The sequence below is a fragment of the Hyaena hyaena genome, unplaced genomic scaffold, assembly GCF_003009895.1.
Source record: "Hyaena hyaena isolate Hyena2069 unplaced genomic scaffold, ASM300989v1 scaffold_20, whole genome shotgun sequence".
NCBI classification, from domain to species: domain Eukaryota; kingdom Metazoa; phylum Chordata; class Mammalia; order Carnivora; family Hyaenidae; genus Hyaena; species Hyaena hyaena.
The window spans coordinates 1,254,487-1,277,785 of record NW_024080652.1 but is presented as its reverse complement, the minus strand read 5'-3'; the positions used below and the strand labels follow the sequence as shown (position 1 = coordinate 1,277,785).

Genomic DNA, 23,299 nt, shown 5'->3' with positions numbered 1-23,299 from the left:
GCACTGTGTCAGTTCTGGGCTGGGGCTAGAGCCTGGGGCCCCAAATCCTGACCTTCCCAGGATGCCAGGTACTGACAGACTCTGGGAGTACCCATTCTGTCACTGACTGTGACCTGCTTGGGAAGAGCTCCTGTCCCTGACTCTAGATCCCTTGGAGACAAGCAAAAGCTAAGGGACCACCAGCAAGGCTCCCCAGCCACCGCTGGCCCTGCCTCAGGACCGTGCGAACCTGGTCAAGAACCTCAGGGTCTCTGCCTGTAACAGCACGTGACTGCAGATGCTCCGAGCTGGGCCACCCCAGGAAGACTGGCTGGCTGGGAGAGCTGTGAATGGGACACGCTGGTTAGGGGATCCAACAAAGTGACTAAAAGTAGAGGGACTAGAGATGTTTTGTGTGCTACCAATTCCACAGCTTCTCAAGGGTCTGTGGGCACCAGGTTCTAGCCACCAGCAAGGGCGGGACTGGGCCTACCCAGATGAGCCTTCTGCAGATCTGAGGGCAGCGGGTTCAGTGTGCAGTCCCCAAACTGCAGCAGACACCCAGAAACATGTGCATGGTTCCTTAGCAACCCCTGGCCATGGGGGCTGAGCTGGGAGTCCATGCTTTCCCCATGTGTCCCTTTACCCTTTGGTCCACCTGTACATTAAGCCCCCAGACACATTATGTCACTGGAGCCGTGACTAGGAGCCCATGGAGCCTTGAAATTGTACTCACTTCCTAGCAGACATGCACAGTGCCATGTAGAGAGCTGGGTTAAAAAATAACACTACTACTCAAGAACAGACTGTTGATAAAAACAGTAACAACAACAACTTGGGTCAGCCTCCAGGGAATTTTGCTGAAAACAAATCCAATCCCCCAAATTATATACTGTATGACTGCATTTTTATGGCATACTTGAAAAGACAAAATCATAGACCCGGAGAACAAAGTAGGAGGTACCAGGCCCAGGGATAGGGGTGTGGGGAGGGAGCTGAGGGTGGCTCTACAGGGCAACAGGAGGGAACCTGGTATGATGGAAGTATCCTGCATCTGGATGTATCACTGTCGATACCCTGGCGGTCACAGTACTGCTGTCGTGCGAGGCGTATCGCTGTGGAGAACTGGATAAAGACGACATAGGACCTCTTGGAAGTATTTATCACACTGCATGGGACTCTACAGTAATGTCAAAATAAACCAAAACTAAGTTTAAATAAATAATGCCATCCAAAAAGGATGGCGTTTTTAATAAAACATGGCCGGTCCACTGGATTAATACAGGGAAAGAACTCAAACTTGATCCCTACCTCACGCCATAGGTAAAAAATTCATTCCCGTTGGACCAAAAACCCAAATACCAAATGTAAAACAATAAAGCTTTTAGAGGACAGCATGGAAGAGCATCTTCAAGCACTTGAGATGAGAAAACATTTTATTCTAAACTAACAAAAAGAGCTAGCCATGAAGAATGATCCGGGTTATGCGAAAATCAAGCAATTTTAAAGACCTAACTAGAAGAATAAAAAGCCAACACAGAGAGTAGGAGAAGATATTTACAACCTTCATCATGAAGAATGGAAGTGTTTATAGATATAGAAAAATTTTCTCCAGGGGCACCTGGGGGGCTCAGTCGGTTGAGTGTCAGACTTCAGCTCAGGTCATGATCTCACAGTTCATGAGTTCAAGCCTGGCATTGGGCTCCTCACTGATGGGGTGGAGCCTACTTGGGATTCTCTCTTTCTCCCTCTCTCTCTGCCCCCACAAAATAAAGAAATAGACTTTAAAAAAAAAAAAAAGAGTTTCTACAAATGTATAAGAAAAAGACCATGCAGTAGAAGAAAACTGGTAAAGGTTTTGAACAGATTCATTACAAAAGAGAATATCCAAATGGCCAATCTCTTTATGAAAAGATGCTCAGCAGGAGGGCTAAAAGGTGGAGTGCTGCCCTGTCTAAATCAGCACAGCCACTTTGGACAACTGTTTGGCATACTCTACTAAACTCACGCCCAGGAACAAGCTTCCAGCCTCCCTGCTGGGGACCCATCCAACAGAAATGAGCTCACGCCCCACCAAAAGGAAAGTGCGAGAATGTTCACAACAGCACTACCCGTAAGCACGAAGTCTGGAAACACCCAAGTGTCCATCGGTGGCAGGAAAGATCAACAGGACACTCTCTGCAACATTTATCATCTACTACATCTACAGCACCAATGTTTAGGGACCTCACATACATTCTGTTGAACAGAAGAAACCAGTCCCAAAAGGACACACCTTGTGTGGTCCGTTTCCATAAAGCCCAGACACGGGAAAACACAGTCTCTGGAACTGAAAATCAGGAAGGTGTTCCCTTTGAGGAGAGAGGAGTGGCGATAACAAGGGGGTGGAAGGGCTCGTGAGAGGTAGGTGGTCTCATGTCTTGACCGGGATGGTTTTTTTCTTTCTTTTTTTAAAATGTTTTTTAAATTTTATTTCTGAGAGAAAGAGATAGCGTGAGCAGGGGATGGTCAGAGAGAGAGGGAGACAGAGTCCGAAACAGGCTCCAGGCTCTGAGCTAGCTGTCAGCACAGAGCCCGACACGGGGCTCGAACCCACGAACTGTGAGATCATGACCTGAGCCCCAGTCGGACGCCTAACCGACTGAGCCCCCCCAGGCACCCCTTGATCAGGATGGTTCTTATGTGAGTTTCACTTTGTGATAATTCAGGGCATTTTTTGGAGGATAATACCACAGCGGTGGGACTTCTGGCATGCTACAATAAAAAGGTCACCAAATCCTATCACTGAGACAGCTATAAAACTAGGCAAAATGATTAAAAATAACCATTTCAACATCCTAGAAAGTGGCCGAAGGCATTTATGCGTGAACTTTGAAAAATGCAGGGTAAAGTGGCATTCTTGCCTGAAACTGCTCGTATCGCCCCACTCCCAGCTCAGCTGGTGCATCGTAGCAGGGCAGCACAGGGCAGGGCAGGCCGCGAAAACTAGGAGCTTCGCTGCCAGAGGCTGATTTGATTCAGAGCAGAAGACACACAACTCACGATCAGCAGCAGCGGTGTCTGTAATAAGTGGCAATCTCAACAGCAAGTGAACAGGAAAGCCAGAGATTCTAAGAGGCAGAGGCTGTGATCCTGGCTCGGGCAGCAGTAGACCAGTGGATTAGCTGGAAATCTGACAGAGAGAGACATGAAACGTGACAGCCGTGGCGATGGCCCATAAGCTCTCCGCGTGAGCCCAGCTGACAGGCAGCACACATGTGAGAGAGCAAGCCATTCATATGTCCCTGGCTTACTGCAAACCCGTGGATGTACACAGAGGAGTCAGGAGAGGTTCTGGCAGGAAGTAAACGCCAGGCAGGCTTGACAACTGCCCGGCCTTAAAACATGCTTCTAAACCCACATGCAGATTCATTAGCAGACAGTGGAAGGCAGACAGGCCCCAGGTGTTTGCACACAACCTGACCAATCGCTGACTGACCACTAAGCTAAGGAGACACAGCCGATCCTCAGGAAGCCAGAATTAAATATAAAAGTAGAGATTTATAAAGTGGAGGGGACAAAACAGAAGCACCAACAGTGACACATGAGAGGAAAATGGATTTCAGGATTTTAGTCCAGAAGAGTTACTCAAAACCCAGCAAAAATAACAACTTGTGGGCAGGGGGTGGCAGATCAGAACCCAGAGCTGTTACAAAGTATTATCTACAATGCCCAGTGTCAACCCCAAGTGTGAAACATACAGGGACATAGGAAAGGGTAACTCATACTGAGAATAAAAAGCACTCGATAAAAATTGTCAATGAATGCCACAAGATGTTACATGTAGTAGACAAAGACTCCAAGGCAGTGATCAGAAACCTGTTTTAAAAAAGGACAACTGTGTTTAATGAATTCAAGTATGATGACAATGACTCAAAACTAGAGAACCTCGAGGAAGGGAGAGAGTATTTTTAACATGGAAATTCTGGAATTCAAAAGTATAATAACTGAAGTGAAAAATTTGTGAGGGGGCTCAACAATAGATTTGCGACAGCAGAAGAAAGGATGAATGACTCTGAAGCAGATCAAATGCAATTGTCCAATCTAAAGACAGAAAAAGAACATAGGGAAGAAAAATGAACCAATGTGTGGGACAACATCAGGGACACCAACATCCGTGTGCTGGAAGTCCCAGGGGAAGGGGGGGCAGCGAGAGAGAGAGAGAGAGAGAGAGAGAAAATATCTGTAGAAACAATGGCTAAAAACTTCCCAAATTTGATGAAAAGCATTAATCTAACAAATGCAAGATCAATGAAAACAAAGCTCTCACATTTAGACACATCATAATCAGACTATTGAAAAGCAAAGAAAAATGGAAAAAAGTGATTCATCACGTGCAGGGTAAAGGCAGTACGATTAATGGCTGGTTTCTCATCCGAAATTATGGAGGTGCGAAGGCAGTGGAATGGCATTTTTAAAGTGTTGAAAGAAAAATGTCAACTGAGAATTCCGTATCTAATGAAACTACCCTTCAGAAATGAAGGCAAAGTAAAGACATTCATAGACAAACAAGGACTGAGAGAATGCAATGCTGGTGGACCTGCTTCAGAAGACGTTCTAAAGGAAATCCTGTAGGCTCAAGGGAAACAATGCCTGATGTACTCCAAATCCACTGAAAGAAAGGGAGAGCACAGAAATGAATGGTAAGTCTGTGGGCAGACATAAAAGTCTACGAGGGGCACCTGGCTGCCTCTTGATTTCAGGGTTGTTGAGTTCGAGGTTCATGTTGGGCATAGAGATTACTTAAATAAATAAAAAAGAGTCTATGAAAACATAGAAATTATAAAATTAAAAACATAACATTACATAAAGCAATAACTATAACACTAGACTTTTGGGGTTTAGCATATAATAATGTAATATACGTGACAATAACAGCATGAAGACAAAGAAGATAATGGGACTATACTGGAGTAAAGTTTCCATATTTTACCATCATTAAATTAGTGTTAATCTAAAATTATTTGCAATGAGTTAAGATGCATACTGCTACCCCCACACAACCACTAAGAAAACAAAGCACTGTGGTTTAAAAAATTAACAAAGGGGGGCGCCTGGGTGGCTTCGTCGGTTAAGCGTCCGACTTTCGCTTAGGTCATGATCTCGCGGCTCGTGGGTTCAAGCCCCAAGTCAGGCTCTGTGCTGACTGCCAGCTCACAGCCTGGAGCCTGTTTCAGAGTCTGTCACTCCCTCTCTCTCTGACCCTCCCCTGCTCACGCTGTCTCTCTCTCTCTCTCTCTCTCCTAGAAAAAAAAAAAAAAAAAAAAAAAAAAATTAAAAAAAATTTAAAAAAAAATTAACAAAGGAACCCATATAGTACACTGAAAGTATTTACCCAACACAAAAGAAGGCAACAAAGGAGAAAGAAGGAAAAAAAAGATAAGACCTGTAGAAAACAAGAAAATAGTCACCATATCAAATTTTTAAGATACATTACATGCAAATAGACTAAAGACCAGTCAAGAGGCAGAGATTGTTAGCCTGAGTTAAAAGTACAAAACCCAAATGTATATTATCTAAAAGTGATGCACTTTGGTTTCAAACATACAACTATGATGAAAGCTAAAAGATGTGAAAATACAAGCAAACAGTAACCTTAACAGAACTGGAGTGGGTAAGTTAATATTTGACAAAACAGACTTTAAGAAATATTGCCAAACAGAAGATATGAACAGACACTTCTCCAAAGAGGACATCCAGGTGGCCATAAGATACATGAAACAATGCTCAACGTCCCTCCTCATCAGGGAAATACAAATCAAAACCACACTGAGATACCACATCACGCCGGTCAGAGCAGCTAAAATGAGCAAATCAGAGGACTCTAGATGCTGGCGAGGATGTGGAGAAATGGGGCACCCTCCTACACTGTTGGTGGGAATATAAACTGGCGCAGCCGCTCTGGAAAACAGTGTGGAGGTTCCTCACAAAATTAACAATAGAATTCCCCTATGACCCAGCAATAGCACTGCTGGGAATTTACCCAAGGGATACAAGAGTGCTGGTGCATAGGGGCACATGGACCCCATGTTCATAGCAGTATTCTCAACAATAGCCAAAACATGGAAACAGCCTAAGTGTCCATCAGTGGACAAATGGATCAAGAAGATGTGGCTTATTATACAATGGAAATGAGAAAGAATGAAATCTGGCCATGTGTAGCAACATGGACGGAACATGAGGGTGTTATGCTGAGTGAAATAAGTCAGGTAGAAAAGGACAGATACCATATGTTTGTATGTATAGGAGGATTAGGAGGAACTTAACGGAGGACCATGGGGGTGAAGAAGGGGAAAAGTAGTGGGGGAGAGGGAGGGAGGCAAACCATGAGAGACACTCTTGAATGCAGAGAACAAACTGAGGGCTGATGGCGGGGGAGGGGAAGGAGGGTGATGGGCATGGAGGAGGGCACTTGTGGGGATGAGCACTGGGTATTGTATGGAAACCAACTTGACAATAAACTAAAGAAAAAAGAAATATTGCCAAAGGCAAAGAGCGACATTTCATAATGATAAACAGGCCCATATCTCAGGAGGATATAACAATTACACATGCATACGCCCATAATAAAAGGGCCCCAAAATCCATTAAGCAAAAATCAACAGAATTAAAAGGAGAAATAGATAATTTAATAGCTGGAGATTTCAATGTGCCACTCTCAGTAAGTGATAGAACTACACAGAAAACAAGCAAAGATCTAGAAGATGAACAGCACTATCACGAACTTGACCAAACTGACATTAATTGAATATTCCATCCAGCAGAATAGACATTCTTTTTAAACACACGTGGTTCATTCTCCAGGGCAGACGTGTGCCAGGTTGTAAGAAAAACCTCAATACACTTAAAATGAATGAAATCATAGAAAGTGTAGTCTTCAACCACAATGGAATTGAAGAGAAATGAACAAAAGAAATAAATCTTGAGAAATTCCTCAAATATTTGGAAAGGAAACAACAGAGTTTTAAATAGGCCATGAGTCAAAAGAAAAAAAAAAAGGAAATTAGAAAATGTCTTTACTTAAATGAAAACAAAACCAGAATGTATCAAAATCTATGAGATGCAGTTAAAAGCAGGACTTTGTTTGAAATTTATAGCTTTCAATGCATATCAGAAAAGAAGAAAAATCTCAGTAACCTATGTTTTCACCTTATGAAACTAGAAAACCAGAGTAAACTCAACCCAAAGCAAGTGAAATAAAATAACAAAGATCAGAGCTGGGATGGATGGAATCAACACAAAAAAATAGAGAAAATCAATGAAACCAAAATTCAGTTATTTGAGAAGATCAACACAAATGACAAACTTTTAGCTCGACTGACCAAGAACAAAATGGGAGAGAAGACACAAATTACTAAAATCAGTTGTTAAAGAGGAAGCACCACTACCAATCCTACAGAAATTAAAGGGAGTAAAAGGGAATTTTATGAACTTGACACCAACAAATTAGACAATTCAGATGAAGCACATATATTCCTAGAAAGACACAAATTATCCAAACTGATTCAAGAAAATCTGAACAGACTTATACCATTTTTTAAAGGAATAGTTGAAAATATCCACACAGAGAAAAGCAAAGGCCCAGATGGCTTGCATGGTAAATTCTGTCAAATAGTTAAAGGCACCCTATTGAAATTTCACCAACTCTTTCAGAAAAGAAAGAGGAGAAAACCTTCCTTACTCCTTGTATGAGACCAGTACTTCATCCTGATGCCAAAACCAAAGGCACCGTAAGAAAATAACAGACCAATATCTCTCATGAACACAGGTGTAAAAATCCTTCACAAACTACTTGAAACCAAGCCCAGCCACATCTAGAGAGGATTATACTGGTGGCACTTATCCCAGGAATGCAAGGCTAGGTTTAGAGTTAGCGTGTGAAAACTGACTAGTCATACACCAAACTAATAGAAGAACGGGGCCACACATGTGATCGTGTCGACAGATGCAAACACACAAACACAAAACCACTTGATGAAACCCAATACACATTCATGATAAAAATGTATCACAAACCAGGAGAACAAGGGGCCTTCTCAACCCAAAGGCCATCTATGAAAAACACCGCTAACATCATTCTTGACAGTGAAAGACTGAATGCTTTCCCTCTACAGCCAGGAACAGAGTGGCCTCTGCTATTTAGCATTATTCTAGAAGCTCTGTTGCAGTATGGCAAAAAAAAAAAAAAAAAAAAAAAGTAATAAAAGGAATCTAGTTTTCAAACTAGATTTGCAGATGTCATTTGCAGATGACATGATCCTGTACATAGAAAAATCTAAGGAGTCCACAAAAGTCTACTGAAACTAGCTAATAATTAAATTTAGCAAGATTGGGGGATAAAAGATCAATATACCAAACTCAATTTTATTCCTGTGTACTAGCATGAAACAATCTTAAAATGAAATTAAGAAAATTATTCCATTCCCAATAGCATCAAAAAATATCCAGGAATAAATTTAACAAAAGAAATTTAATTAGCAAGACTTGCACATAGAAAACAAAAAAATTGCTAAGAGAAACTACAGACCTAAATTGATGGAGAGACATTCCATGTTCATGGATTAGACGAGTTAATATTCCCAAATTGATCCATAAATTAAACACAAGCCCATCATAATCCCAGCAGGTTTTCCTTTTTTTTTTTTTTTTAAAGAAATTGACCAGCTAATCCTAAAATTTACATGGAAATGGAAAGGACTTAGAATAGCCAAAACAATTATTCAAGAAGAAAAACAAATTTGGAGGACTTACACTACACACTTTAAATACTTAGCACAATTGGGGTGCCTGGGTGGCTCAGTTGGTTGGGCGTCTGACTTCAGCTCAGGTCATGATCTCACAGCTTGTGGGTTCGAGTCCTATATTGGGCTCTGTGCTGACAGCTCAGAGTCTGGAGCCTGCTGCGGATTCTGTATCTCCCTCTCTCTCTGTCCCTCCCCCACTCATGCTCTGTCTCTCTCTCTCAAAAAGGAATAAATGTTAAAAAAAAAAAAAATTAAAAACTTAGCACAGTGCTGCAGTAATCAAAACAATATGGTTCAAGTGTAAGAACAGACAAGTACATCAGTAGAACAGAAGTGAGAACCCACAGGTAAACTCTCACCCTTCTGGTCCCCAGAAAACTTAACACAGAGAAGGCAGTCTTCAAAACTGATACAGGGACAATTGGGTATCCATATGCCAACAACTGAACTTAGACCCTTAAACTCCGTGCCAAACATTAGCTTAAAAACAGACCCAAATGCAATAACTAAGACTATAAAACTCCTTGGAAAAGGCAAAGAGGAAAATCTTTGTGAACTTGGATTAAGCCAAGAATTCTCAAACACCAAAAACATAAAAGAAACACCATAAAGGAAAAACAACACATAAACCAGACTCTATTACAAATCACAACTTCTGTGCTCTAAAAAAAAACACCTTTAAAAAATGAAAGACAAGCTATAGACAGACGGGAGTAAGGTATTTGCAAATCACATTTCTGATAAATGAGTTGTATGCAGAATGTATAAAGAATTCTCTCAATAGTTCTGAACAGTTTTGTAACTCAGGAAGACAAAGAAACCCCTTAAAAGGGGCAAAAGATTTGAATAGAAATTTTTATCGAAAAAGGAATATGAAGGCCTAAGGAACGCATGAAACAATGTTCAACTTCACTGATCACTAGGGAAGTTGAAACAACAATAGATACACCCGCCTGAATGTCCACAACAGAAAGACCCACGAGCAGGTGGGTCAGAATGTGGGGAAGGCAGGACCCTCACACATTGCCTCGAGAATGTAACGTGGAACAGGCACCTTGTAAAATTCTTCGATGGTATGTTGATGATTTAAATATAAACTTACCTTTTCGACCCAGGAGTTCCAGTACAAGGACCCTACCCCAGAGAAACGAACACACACGTCCACACAAAGCTCTCCACCAATGTTCATGCCAAACCGGATGCCCGCAATGAGCGTGCAGAGAAATTAAACTCAGTTCAGCAAAGAACGGAATCGTATTAAGCCACAAGAGCAAACAAGCTACCATCTCAGGGCTACGTGGACGTGTCATGGGCACGCTCACCTACAACGTCATGGTATGTGAACGACCCCCTCAGCTATTGCAGAAGGTGGGAGACGGGGCCGGGGCACTTTGCACACACACCCGGCACCCCTGCTAGACATGCCTTCTTTACCACCTTGCTCCAAGAAGAACAGCCTTCAGAATAACTTACCAGGCCCCAAGGCCATGGCCTCTGCCACCCTGTCACACCTAGGATTTCACTCCAAACAGGTCATTTCCCTATGACCTTGGGTAGTCTCCCACAATCGAACTCCACGGCTGCCTCCCTCCCTGACTCCTGCTGACCATGGGGGACAAAGAACTCTGGGCAGGAGCAGAGAGGGAGAGGCCTGGGCCCCAGGAGCCGCTCACCCTCCACCCAAGCCAGGTGGGCTCCTCTCTCGGCGCCTCGCCGAGGGCAGGCCCTGGTTCCTCTGCATCAAGGGCCAGAGCCAGCTCAGGCTGTCAATAACCAGTGACATGTCCTCACTCCTCAGGAAGGCTGAGCTCACCCATCTGTAAAATGGGCAGAACGCTGCCTGGGGTGGGAGGGGCACCTGTCTGTGATGGGCAGATCCGGGTTCTAGCACTTGTAAGCGGTGAGCCCGCACCAAGTCACGTCTCCGTGTCTTGGTCTGCTCATCTGTGAAATGAGCACACAGCACCTCCCTCTCTGGCTGTGAGAGGATTCCACACAGAGTGCAGGAATTAGCCCAGCCCAGGGGGTCCGAATTCCCATGGTTCCAGGAGGCCCCCTGAGATGGAGGTTGGGGTGGGCGGGACAGGAGCCAAGGGTCCCAAGCGGTGGGGGCTGCCCTCCAAGCCTGTTTCCCCTTCTGTAAGGGCACAGCTGGAACGGCCCGGAAGCTCTGACTTTGAAGCTCTGCCCCGCTTCCTCCTTCCCGCCAAGTACCCATGCCTCCCATCGCCTGTCCCCAAAATGGGGGTTTCTCCCTGAATGTAGAATTTCCAGACACTCACCCCCCACCCAGGAGAGTGGGAGCTGGAAGGGCTGAATTGGATCCTGTCGCCTCCTGGCTGTGTGACCAGGAAGGCACAAGTGCTACTGAGGGTCTAGGCTGCCCCCCCAGCGCCTGCCCTCTGCAGAGGTAAGCAGGAGAAGCCCCTGGGCCCTCCATGGATGGCGTGTTCCCCTCCGGAACAGCCAGGCCCTGCACACCTTCCCCCTGTCTGCTGAGGGACCCCTGTGTGCCCAGAGGGGGAGCTCTCCTCCCCTCGGCTTCCCAAGGGCCCCATGAGGGCACAGCGTGACGTGTGACCCTCCAGCCCCGTGCAGCGACCAGCACCGTGAAGGTGACCCCACAATGGAGCAAGACCCCTCCCCAGTCCCGCCCCCCCTCCCAGAGAGAAATGCATCTCTGCGTGTCAGCACACAGGACACAACTGGGTGCACACGCTGGCTGGAGAACTCACACAGGGACGCACGAGGACACATCGATTGAAACACAGGCCCTGTGTTCCACTGCACTAGCATGCACGCGTGGCAGAAGACGTGCAAGGCAGGGCGTGTCCTCGAGAACATCAGAGCGTGTGCGGACGTGCGGAGACTCGTCTGGGGGTCGGGCATGAGGTGTGTGTGACACTTTAGAGTGCCCAGGCAGATGTGTGCCCGAGTGAATGCCAGCTGGCGTGTTCGCATGTGCGCCTGAAAGAGGAGAGCAGCTGCTGTGGATGCACACACATGACGGACGCCGTGGGTGCGCGTGGGAGGCTGCAGGAGTGCATCCTGCAGGGGGGCTGTTCATCAGTGTGTGTGCACGCGCGTGTGCAATGGGGCCTGCCAGCCTGGCCGTCTTCCTGTTCCGGGCACAGCTGCCCGGCTCGGCCCCAACTTGCGTGGATTAAAGCCAGTGGAAATGCTGGGTTTCTGGAGCTGCTGTTTTTGCAAAGCCGTCTCCTGCGAGTCACACTCCTTCAGACCTAGCTGCTCCTGCTCTGTGGGGACAGCATCATGAGGACACCAAAACAAGCCGGCGTCTGTCAGACGGCAGACACCTCCCAGGCCTGCGACTGGCCTGCCGTCCTCCCCGGGGGCCCGCGGGGCTCGCGCAGTCTGAACAGGGGGCCTCCGGGAGCCCCTGGGAGCACTCACGCACCCTTCATTTTATAATCTCCGTCTGCTCTACTGAATTTTCAAAAAATAAAAAAAAAAAGCAGACAACACGTTCATTTCATAGGAATGAAACGCTCGACCAAGGACTCTAAGGTCAGAAGGTGTCCTTCGTCGGGGCCACAGCCGGTGTGCACTCCTGACTCCGGCGGGGGGGTGGGGGGGAAAGGGTGGGGGTGCACACGTATGTGGCATGCGCACACACATGCATACACTCACCCCCAAGCTCAGATTTGAGAAGTGCGTCTCCAACAGGAAGCTGCCAAAATTTCCCAGCCCCACCCCCACTCAGCACCCTGAGGGCTCCGTGGCCCACAGCCACATGGGCTTCGTAACAGTCCTGGGGGGGGGGGGTGGCGGTTCAGACATCTCTGCAATGCTAACGGATGGCAAGGGGTAAACGGGATTCGCTTCTCAGCATCCTGTTCTCTGCACAGACGCATGGCTCATTTCATCATGGATACAAACGAGACAACGAGGTTCCCTGTACAGAGTATTTTTCTCTATAGGAGCGCAGCTCCGGTTCGCCTGTCTCCCCCCTCCCCTCCCCCCACCCCCCGTCCATCCATCTGCAGCACCGTCAGCCTCACTCGGCTACTCGGCTACCCCATCCCTCCCAGACATCGGCCGCAACTCCCAACCGGCAGCTCATTCCTACGCATGCCCCTAAAAACTCTGCCTTCACCCCCAAACACAGGGAGGGGTCCTTTGAACACACAAGCAGACTTTGTCATTCTCTGCTCAAACCCCCCAAAAGCTCCCGGAGGCACAGAATGAGACCCGGCTCTTTCCAAGCACTTGACCACCCTCTCACTCAGGTCCGCCACCTCTCCCGCCAACCTCTCCCCCCAGAAGGGTCGACCTCTCCCTCAAAAAGGGTCGGAGGTCCGCCACACTGGCTGTGCCCTCCCCCCCGGCATGCCCGGCTCAAGGCTGCGGGCTCCTTCCCCAGCACCCTCTGCCTTGCCTCTGTGCACACAGGGCCCCCCCAACAGGCCAGGGCTGGGGGACTAAGTGAGGCCCTGCGCCACAGAACGGCAGGGCCTGGGGACTCTGCCAGACCAGCGACGGCTTTGTCATTTACACAACTTGTGTAGGTTCAGGCCACCTACCCCAGCCCTCCCTCCCGTTACAGAGAAACACCAGGTCAGCGAAGGGAAGAAACCCACCCCTCAGCCTGGGGCTCCTGTCCAAGACGCGGCTCCCTGGACCTGGCTCCTGAGGATGGGACTATGCTTTAGGCCCATTTGGCAGAAGAAAGTACCAAGGTTCAGCCACCCTCTGACCTGCAGCCAGCCCCTTCCAGAAGCTTCTATAGGGCTCTAAGAGGTAGGGGATACCCCTCAGTGCGGATGGTGGAGGCCCAGCACAGGTTCAGGAGACAGATCTGGGACTCCCCGGCCCGTCAGACTTCGGGGGCAGCGGTGGAGGGATGGGATGGTGGGCATGGCCTTCAGGGAGGAGCAGGGAACCGGGCGTCACACTTATGGGTATTGCCAGGGCGCTGGGCCAACACCCCCAGCCACTCCTCGGGGCTCTGTCTTGCCAACACAGGATGGGCACGGGGTTCCCTGACCGCTGTCCCCTGGCCATGCAGCATAGCCTTCTCTCCATGGCATGGACTGCGGGGCGCAGGGCCCGGAAAGCCCCCTTCCTAGACATGGCTCTCTGCCCACAAGGGCCAATAGGGCCCCTGCTCAGGCCCAAGTGACAGGTAGCATGTGGCCACCTGTGTTTGGGTCTCTGTGCTTATTAAACGAGAGGGAGCTAATGACAAGGAGGTACCTGAGGTTGATCCTGCCAGAGATAAAACCAGAATCTGTCGATAAACACAAGAAAGCCTCGGACTGCTACTCATCCTCCAGGGCCCCCACCCACAGGAGGACCTGCACCCCATGGAAGGACCCCACCCATGGAAAGACTCCCTGCCCCGGGAGGACCCTCGTCCCACAGAGGACTCAGGAGGCCCTCCATTGTACCCAGCAGGCCCCGAGCACAGTCCCCTGGGCAGGGGCGGCCCACCCACCATGCCATGCCCGTCTGCAATGCCGTGGACAGTTGTCAAGCGCCAGGGCTTCTTAAAGGCCCTTCTACAGAAGTAGCCACTAGAGGGGAAGACGGCAGAGAGGTGAGCTTCTGGGGAGGCCTAAGGGGGGGGGGGGGCAGGGCATGGCCCACAGGTCAGGAGGCTGTGCACACACCCTCACCCCCACACCCAGGCTCCAGGCAGGGCCTTGGTGGCCCCGTCCGTGAGGCAAGGAGGCTCTGTTCTCTCAAAGGTGGAACAGGAGGTGGGGCGCAGGCCATAGAGCACAGGAGCAGGGCCAAGCCTGGATTCCCACCAGCTCTGACACCAGCTTGCTGCACTATCTGAGCCTTAGTCTCCCCATCTGTTAAGTGGATGAGTTGAATTAGAGGCCCTAAGGAGTGCAATGGAATCACATTGATGACGGGAGGGGCTGCCAGGCTGGGCTGCTACAGGGTCCTCAGGCCATGCCCCCCACCCCCACCATGCCATCCTTCCCATGGATGCCCAGACTGGTCTCTCTCTACACCCCAGCCTTGTCTGGGGATGCTGAGGCATTACAGATGGGGAGATCATCCCCAGGCCACATGGTGAGGTCCGCACCCTAACTGCTCAGCTGCTTGTCGAGGCCCCTCTCCCAGCCCTGTTCACCACTCCCCCAAAGGCCTCTGAGCCTAGACGCCTGCCCCTTCCTCCTGGGTCATCCAAATGTTGGCCACCCTTTAAGGGCTGGCCCGACCCCTCCTCGGGGAGCCCCCTACCTGGGGCTGATCAGCCCCCCAAGGAGGAACTGGGGACCAGCTCATGGAGGAGGAAAGCCCTGTGGGTAAGACTGGCCATAAATCCTGAGGAACTAACACTTGTTGTCAGGCAGGAAGGGAGGTGCCCGGACAGGGCTGAGTCAGAGACAGCACCACGGAACAGCCCCAGGGTGGCCAGGGCTGCCTCTGAAAGGCCTGAGTGTGGCCTTGGCCCCAGTGCTCAGATGCTGGGCCAGCCCCTGTGACTCGTTTCCCCACTGCTCCTTATCCTCCAGAGCAGGGAGCCAAGCTTTGGCCTGTTTTTGACCCTAAGAAGGCTGTCAACTCTACTGGGCCCCTGCTGCCCTGGGCCTCCATTCTCACTTTGTCTGAAAGGTGGAGGCCAGCCTGGAGGAGGCAAGCACCTGGTCCTGGCTCCCAGGAGGCCCTAGCTGTGCTCCACCATCCCATGTGACCTTTGGCTGCAATTCTGTTCATCATCTGTGCCCCACCCCCGGACACAAGCTCCACCAATGCCAATGCCAGAGCCTCATCATGGTCTTGTCCCAAGGCTCCAGGCAGAGCACACAGTAGGTCCTCAATACGCTTGAATAAACCTTCAGGTATCCTTCCAGCTCGAATGGCCAGAGGTCTTGGTTCCTGCTCCATACGGCCACTGGATCCCAAAGATAGTCGCTCTAACCCCTCCTCTCCCCCAGGAGAGCTTGGCAAAGGCAGCCAGACTTCAGCAGGTGGGGTGGAGGCTGAGGGACAGGCAAGCCCAGGGATAGAAACCGAGTGCCCACAGCTTCCTGCTCCACTCTGGGGCCCCGGCTGGCACAGGGTACATGGGGATGGGGAGTGCACAGGGAACAGGTGTCCCCAGCAGCAGAGGCAGTGCCTGGCTGCCTGGTATACAGGTACAGGACCCCCTTGCCCTCCACCGCCCCCACTCACTGTACACCCTCAGACAGCAGCCTACCCTCACTCTCCTCCTATGGACAGCAGGTGCTAGGATGGATGACAGCAAACTCCCTTCCGTATCAGGGCTCCGGTCCCCTGCGTGGGCGGCACCATCAGCCATGCACCCAAAGCCAGTCGACACTCGAGCCTCTGTTGGAAGAAATCGGAATCTATGACAGACAACAAGACAGGGAAGGGCGCTGTGGGGGGTATGGCGGGGGATCACAGGGATGACAAATGTATCCAATGTCCGCAGCAACGCCACCATCCGCTCCAGATTCACGCCCGGAAATTTATGGCCCCATCACCTGGCCCTGGAGATCTATCTCCTGCCTGTCACTCATGGGCATTTTTCATCCCGCACCCTGCCTCCACACATATTCTCCGCCACCCACCGGGCATCTACAGGGTCCGCCTGTTTGTTTCCTGCAGACATACGTGAACACCCCACATCCAAGCACCTCTGCTCATAAATTTCCCTGCTGCTATGGCAGCCTCAGGAATAGGGTCATCTGTTACTAGGTACTGGGCCCCTAAGGAGAAAGGGACAGCTAGGTGGGCTCTGACCCAGGAGGACTTGAGGAGGAGGGCTTCCTGAGTGTTGAGAAAATCCCTCTGAAATCTAGAGCGGTATGTGTGTACCTATGCACGTGTGTGTATATGTGTGTGCACGGTGCATGTGCTAGGGACACACAGATGTGGGACCAGGGCAGTCGCTCCCACTTTACTCCATCTGAGCCACAGAGTCTTGGCAGCACTAATTTTTCTCTCCCAAAACAGGTGATGCCGACCAGGAGTTATTTGGGTCCAAAGAATTTAATCCCAGAGTCTGAGAGAAGGGCTGCTAGGTCCGAGGTCCGCCCCAGGCTCCACTGGGGACCCCAGCCACCTGTGTCTCCAGGGTGGGAGGGGGGGTACACAGGGAGGCGAGGGAGCAGAACCCAGGTGTGGGGCGCCTGCATCCAATGCCATTTGGAAGAATTTCTGAGCTCCCAGAGGAAGTTTTGCAGGGGTGACATGGAAATGGCCATGCTTCTGCCTCCCCTCCTGTGGCCACAGGCACCGGTGCCTACTGCCCCCCTAGGTCTGCCAGCCCTCGGGATGCGGTGCCTAGGGCGGCTTTTTCTGAATCAGGGACTGCCTGATCTCGGCAATACACGCAGGCAGCACCCCCAGAGGCCATGGAGCTTTCCCTGGAGAGGGTCCGGCGGATGTGGGGAGGGCATGGCCCCAACACATCGGCCCTGGAGGTCACCACCCACTGAGGCACTCAGACCTCCCCCAGCATGTGCCCAGGAAGGCGAGGGACCAAAGTGCTGGCTGGGGTCCTGGCCCGTTTCCAAACCCCTAAATCAGAAATAAAGGTGGGCATTCCCCCCTGACAAGCCCCACCGTCTAGAGTTTGTCCCTCTAGGTCTGGGTATTTCTCTTCTGACAAAGGGGGACACAAACCTGGCATGGGGCTTATGATTCTGTTCCCCCAAAGCTGTTCCGTTAAAAGCTGAAAGCTGCCAGGACCCAGGGCTGAGGAGGCCAGGGAGCTGGCCAGGCGGTCAAGATCAGAGTCTCTGTGGCTTAGAACCACACAGCCCCATTTTCTCCTTCCTTCTCAGCACTGGGCAGAGGCTAAGGGTCTTTTTGGAGACGGCCCCTGTGAAAGACACTGGAGAGGTTTGTTGATTATAACTCCCCGCACTCGGCACACTTCAAAAGCTCCCGTTCCTGAGACTCATAGGATCTAAGATCCTAGGAATACTTTCCGCACAGCCACCAGCCCAATAAAGCAGGTATAAGGCAGATACAGCTGTAGCCTAGCAAGGGCTCCATGACGCAGGCGCCCAAAGAGAAGATGCTCACACCTGAGGCTTTGCTGAGCGGTGAAAACCTGGCTTTGGTCTCCCAAGCCTGGAGGAAAGGCCTCCAGGAGCCCCCCCCCCCCCCGACTAAGGCTTCACGGTGTTTCCTCCGTAAAGTATACATTATCATCATACCCCCATTTTACAGATGTTAAAACTGAGGATTGGGAGGTTATCAGCCCCAAGGTCATGCAGCTGATGCTTGGAAGAGTGATTTTGATGCCAGAGGCTGTAGGTCTGTGTCCTAGAGGGAACACCTGCAGGGGACCCCACCCTGGGCTGCAAGCAGGTGCCATATGGATTTTAAAGGATCGAAAGGGGGCTCCTGCCTTTGGAGGCAGATTGGGGCAAAGAGGCTCAGCACCACTCCCCCAAAAGACATGACTACGAGAACGGGTCCAAGGTCGGGGGATGGGTGGAGAATATTCACCAAGTTCAGAGCACCACCCCCACGCCAGGGCTTTAACTCCACGGCATCCGCCGCGTAATGCAGCCTCTCCCCCGAGTGTGGCAGGACCGTCCCGGCGCGGAATGGGGAGGCGCTGCGACGCCGGGAAGGCTGAGGGGAAGGGATGGTGCCGCAGACACCGACGCGGGTCGCGGAGGGTCGGCCGCGGTGCGAAGCAGCGGGTTCCGGGGCGCAGGACTCGGCGCGGACGGCCAAGGGGGCTGCCGAGGGGAGGGCGGGCTGGGGAAGGGGCGAGGCCACGCAACTCAGCAGTTGTGCGAGGGGCAGAGCGACCGGGGGCGGCAGCAGGACCCTGACCCGGACCCCCGCTCCGCCCGCGCGGCCGCGCCGCCAAGTTCCTCCAACTTTGCCCGCCGCGCTCCGAGGGCGCACGGGGCCGGGGGCGCAGGGGGAGCGTGTGGAGTCCGCCCGGGTCCCGCGCCCCCAGGCTGGGCGCCCGCCGTGCTCGTCCTCAGGCTCCGGGGCGCCGCGCTTACCTGCCGCCGGGCCGCGTTGCCCGGCTGCGCCCGCCGCCGCCACCGCCGCCGCCGTCCTCCAGGCTCTAACTTCGCTCGGGGGATTGAGATTCCTCCCCAGCTTCGCCCATCGATCCGCGCGCGGCCCCGCCCCGCCCCGCGCCTCCCCCCGCCCCTCCCGCGCCCGCCCGCCCGCTCCCGGCGCGAGTCCAGCTCCGAGCCCGCGCCCGCCCCGCTCCCCTCCCTCCTGGCCGCCGGGTGGGGGGCGGGGAGCGGAGGGAGGGGGCAGAGCGGGAGGGGGTACAAGAGAGCGCGGGGAGGGCTGGTTTCCTCGCCGTCCCCTCCTGTCCTTCCTCCTACATCCAGGTGGGGGCGGGGGACGGCGCTTGGGGGAGGGGGACGCTCGCGGAAGCCGGTGCCTGCCCCAGCCACCCGCGACCCCCACCAATGAAGCAAAACCAAGGCGTTCTCAGGACCCGGGTGAGCCCGTCGGTCCGGCCCTCGTCGGAGGAGACAGACCTGCAGGCCGAGAACGCAGGGGTGGGGGTGGGGGCGGAAGGGACAGGTAGGGCCGCCCCTCTCCTCCCCAGCCTTGGCTCCCCTTCCTTCCCGCACTCACCCCCACCTCTGGGATGATTCCGGGGGTTCTTGCGCACTCTTCCCGTTTAGTTTTTTGACCCTCACAACCTGCGTGTGTTAGAGCCTCTTCCCGGAGATCACAGGCAAGGAAACTGAGTCAAGAGAGGCCCTGACGTTTGCCCCACGCCCCACGGCCCATCCAAAGCAGAGGCCGAGAGGCACTCTATGCCCGCGATGGAGCCTCCTGACCCCTCCGAGCTCCGAGCTCCAGCCGGGCACGCCCGGGCGTAACTACCCCTCGACCAGCCTGGTTTCCAGCTCAGGGCCCTGCTCGCGTCCCCGGACTGCCTGATCGGTCGCCCCCGCAGGCGCCCGCGCCCCCTCCCCGCTTCCTGTCCCCCGCCCGCCTCCGATTCTCGATTCCCGGCCTCAGTACCCCCGGCACGCTCTCCGCTCCCCGCCAGCAGCTGGGCAATTCACCGAGCATACAAAAGAGTTGACTCAATTCAAAGGCAGCAAATCAAGATAAATCCTATAGTGTGTGGGGACCGGAGAGGGAATGTGAATGAACGTCCAGGACACAAGCAAGTCCTATATGGACTAGCAAGCCCCCGCCCGCGGCACCACCTGGGCACAGAAGGCTGACTAGGAAGGGGGGAGTGCGGGAAGGAAGGGGAGCTGCTCCCCACCCCCCACCCCACCCCCAGGCCGGAACTTAGGAAAATTGAGGAATTTAGTGCTTTCTGGCCCCCTCTTGCCTGTCTGCTGGGGCTCCTTTGAGGGTGGGTGCAGGACAAGAGCTGGAGTGCCCCGACGGTCATCTACAAGTACTGGGGGCAGGGTGGCCCAGACACAAACAGCTCTGGGGGCAGGGGTGAGGCACAGGGAAGAAGGCTGCTGGGCCATTTGGGGCATCTGGGCTGTATGTGGCCTTTCTCCTTGGGCTGCCCCCTACCCACACCCCTGTCCCAGCCAGTGCAGGCCAAGGGGTATCGCACTGCAAGCCTCAGATATGTCAGGCCTGAGCACAGGGGACAGAGAGGGTGGTGACAAGTCTCCCCTCCCCTCCCTGCCTCCCTGCCATTCAGGAGGCCTCCAGCTGCGGCTTGGAATGGAGCAAAACCCGTCCTCTCTCAGAGGTGCCTCTGGTCACTCTTGGTAGGTCCCAGAAAGCAACCTTCCAGCCTCTGGTCTCACTCTGCACAAAAAACGCACAGCAGTGACCGAGATCCCTGTGCAGCTGCCAGAGGTGACAGCTCCCTCCTTTTCTGACTGGTTCCCCCAGACCCTTGCCAGCCAACCACCTCATCTGGAAGGATCAGGTTGGCTTTTGATGCACGTCTCCAGCATGCCAGGAAGTGTGCTAGGTGCCTGCCCAGGGTTAGATATTGACCTTCTCACACTACTCCCCATCACAAGGGATGTGAGCCCATTCCTGCAGCCTGCAAATGGAGGGCAGAGGCTTCAGCATGCCCTTGACCTGCAGTGGCCAACCCCCAGGCAGGTATGCGGCTGCCCAGGGTCAGGGCTCTGCACAGGGGCTCAGAGGTCAACTGCGGGCGGCAGGGTAGAAGTCCTCAAGGGAAGGTCCCCTCCTCCAGGGAAGGTCCCCTCAATCGGAGGATCCATGGGCAGGTGCAGAGAGTGAAGTACAGAGTTGGGGGCGCAGGGGATTGGAGACCCCATGTCGGGGTCCTTCCCACTGAGCCCCCTCCCCACTCTGAGCAGAGGTTGCGCCTTCCAGCTGCGACCTGTCCCCGAGTCTCGGCTGGGTCGCCCCTCCCCCGGGGCCCCGCCGCTAGGCGGTCTGCGTGTAAGTCATTAAATCTGTTTCAGAGAGACACCGGCGCCGCCGTGAGGACATCTGTCAGAGACCCAGTACTGGGATCCACGCCCCCTACCCCACCCCCAGACCCAGAGCAGGATAGAGGATGCGACACCTCGCTCACCAAAGCTGTGAGATTCTTTGAGCTGGAAGGCGTTGGGGTCCCCGAATTAGCGGAGGGGGCGGGGCGGCGGCCAGCCCTGGGGGACAAAGACCCCCAGGCCGCTTGGGAGCTGGGCTCCGCAGATGGGCAGACGGGAAGAAGTGTTCCATGTTCCCCGCCCCCCAAATCCTCAAATCCACTCAAGCTCGGATCTGAGTGCTGGGATAAGGTGGGAGGAGGAAACGGAATCCTCCTGGGCCTTAGGGTTGCGAAGGCGCCGCTGCAAGGGAGGCCAGCAGGTCATCGCCTCCTCCGCGCACATGCAGTTGTAGCTACACCCCAAAAGCCTCTCCAGAGCTCCGCAAGTCCCCTCGGCTCTCTACATCTCCTCAAGCTGCGGGCGGCGACCCCCCCTACTCCCCAGGGCCCCTCACACGAGGTGGCGACCTGCCCGCAGGGGTGGGCGCAGGTGTCGCGCGCCGCTGTGTGCGTTGGGAGGAAGAGGCGCTGACTGCGAGTAAATTCGCGCTCGTCCCTGGCAGTCTGGCCCCAGGAACCCCACACCCCTTCGGCGGAGGAGGACTCGGTTGGGGAATGTGCGCCGATCGCGCCAATCTGGCCCTGCCCCTCCCCCGACCCCCGGCGACTGACGGGGCAGCCACAGGCCACACTGTACAGTTTAGGATGAGAAAAAGTTGGGGGGGCGACACCCCGAGACCGGGATGGAAAGACCGGAGGAGAGCTCGGAGGTGGGGGCGTGGAGGGAAGAGCGACAGGATAGAGACGCTGAGAGCTGGGAAGGGAGCCAGTTCTGGGCCTGGGGTCCCGCCCCACCCCGCCGCCAAGCCCAGCTTCGCAGCTTCCCGGGCCTGGAAAGGTTCGGGTCACAGGAGCCTATTAATAGCCGCGCAGCGGGTCCTTCCCTCGGACTGGCAACTGCGGGCAGGGCCAGGCGAACGGGGGGGGTGGGGGGGTCCTGCAACACCCCCTCCAGGGCTCCAGAGGCACGGGGCGGAGCGCTGCCTCCCCCATCCCGAAGGCTAAGCGCCCTCACTCTACTCCTTGCCCGCCTTCCACTATGAGAATGGGGTTCCAGGTTGGGGGGGCAGTCCCTGGGCCAACTTGGGGCGCCCCGGCTACCACCATGCACTCGCAGGCAAGACCACCCCGTCCCCACTCCCTGCCCAGCCCGCCCTTCGCTCTCACAGCGCTCAGGAAAGTTTCGGGGTCCCCGAGGCGCCTCCTAGCCCGAGGGGTCCGGAGTCCGGGGCCTTCGGGCCGCGGCGTCGGGGAGGGAAGTTTGTCCGGCCGGCGCCTGGCGACCGCTAACTTCGGGTGCGCCCGACTCTGAGCCCTGGGTGTGGGGGGTGCCCCGAAACCACGGACTCAACGCGCCGCAACCGAAGCCACACGAACTGGGGGGAGTCGCCCCGGCGCGGACGCCCCGGACAGGGCGCGGGGGCCGGAGCGGCCAGGGCGGTGAGAGCCGCGGGGACCCCGCGCCCGCCCCCACTGCCGCCGGGGAGCGCATCCTCCCCGCCTCCCCCAGGGGCGGGGACCTGACAGCCCCGCGGCTGCGGCAGAGGGGACCCCCCGCCCCCGCAGCCCCCGCGAAGCTCCCTCCCCCACCGGCCCCCTCCTACCTGGGTCCCGGCGCGGGCCGGGGGCTGGCGCCACCGTCGCGGGCGAGCGGAGCGCGCGCGCCCAGATCCCCGGAGCGCAGCGGCGGCAGCAGCGGCGGCTTCCCCTCCTTCCTCCTCCTCTTCCTCCGCCGGGCTCGCTGGCTCCAGACAGATCTCCTCCCCCTCGCGCCCTGCCCGCCCCTCCCGGAGCCCGCCGGGCTGGGCTCGGCCTGCGACCGGGAGCGGAGCGGAGCCGGCGGGAGCCGGGCTGCGGCGCTCACTGCGTCAAGCGCGGGGCGAGCGCGGGGCGGCGGCGGGGACCGCGCGCTGCGAGCCCGGGGCCGGCCGGGCAGGCGGGGCAGCAGCGGCTCCGGCTCGGGCTCCGGCTCGGGCTCCGGCTGGGGCTCCGGCGCGGGCGCGGGCGCGGTGTTTGCGGCCGCGGCAGCGCCGAGGTTGTAGCACATTCT

At 54.1% G+C, this 23,299-nt stretch overlaps 1 protein-coding gene across 2 annotated transcripts in view; it reads right to left on the bottom strand.

Annotated features, from left to right (window-relative positions):
- The window catches only part of ELFN1 (extracellular leucine rich repeat and fibronectin type III domain containing 1), a 64,470-nt gene extending 41,386 nt beyond the window's left edge, over nucleotides 1-23,084 (bottom strand). The window contains exons 1-2 of one of the 2 annotated variants that reach the window (XM_039225993.1): nucleotides 22,854-23,084; nucleotides 15,943-16,073 (exon numbers count right to left, since the gene is read on the bottom strand). The gene's annotated coding sequence lies outside the window, so the exon portion shown is untranslated. The remainder of the gene's footprint in view (nucleotides 1-15,942; nucleotides 16,074-22,853) is intronic. The other variant, XM_039225994.1, reaches the window with a different exon arrangement.
- Nucleotides 23,085-23,299: the final 215 nt, after the last annotated feature.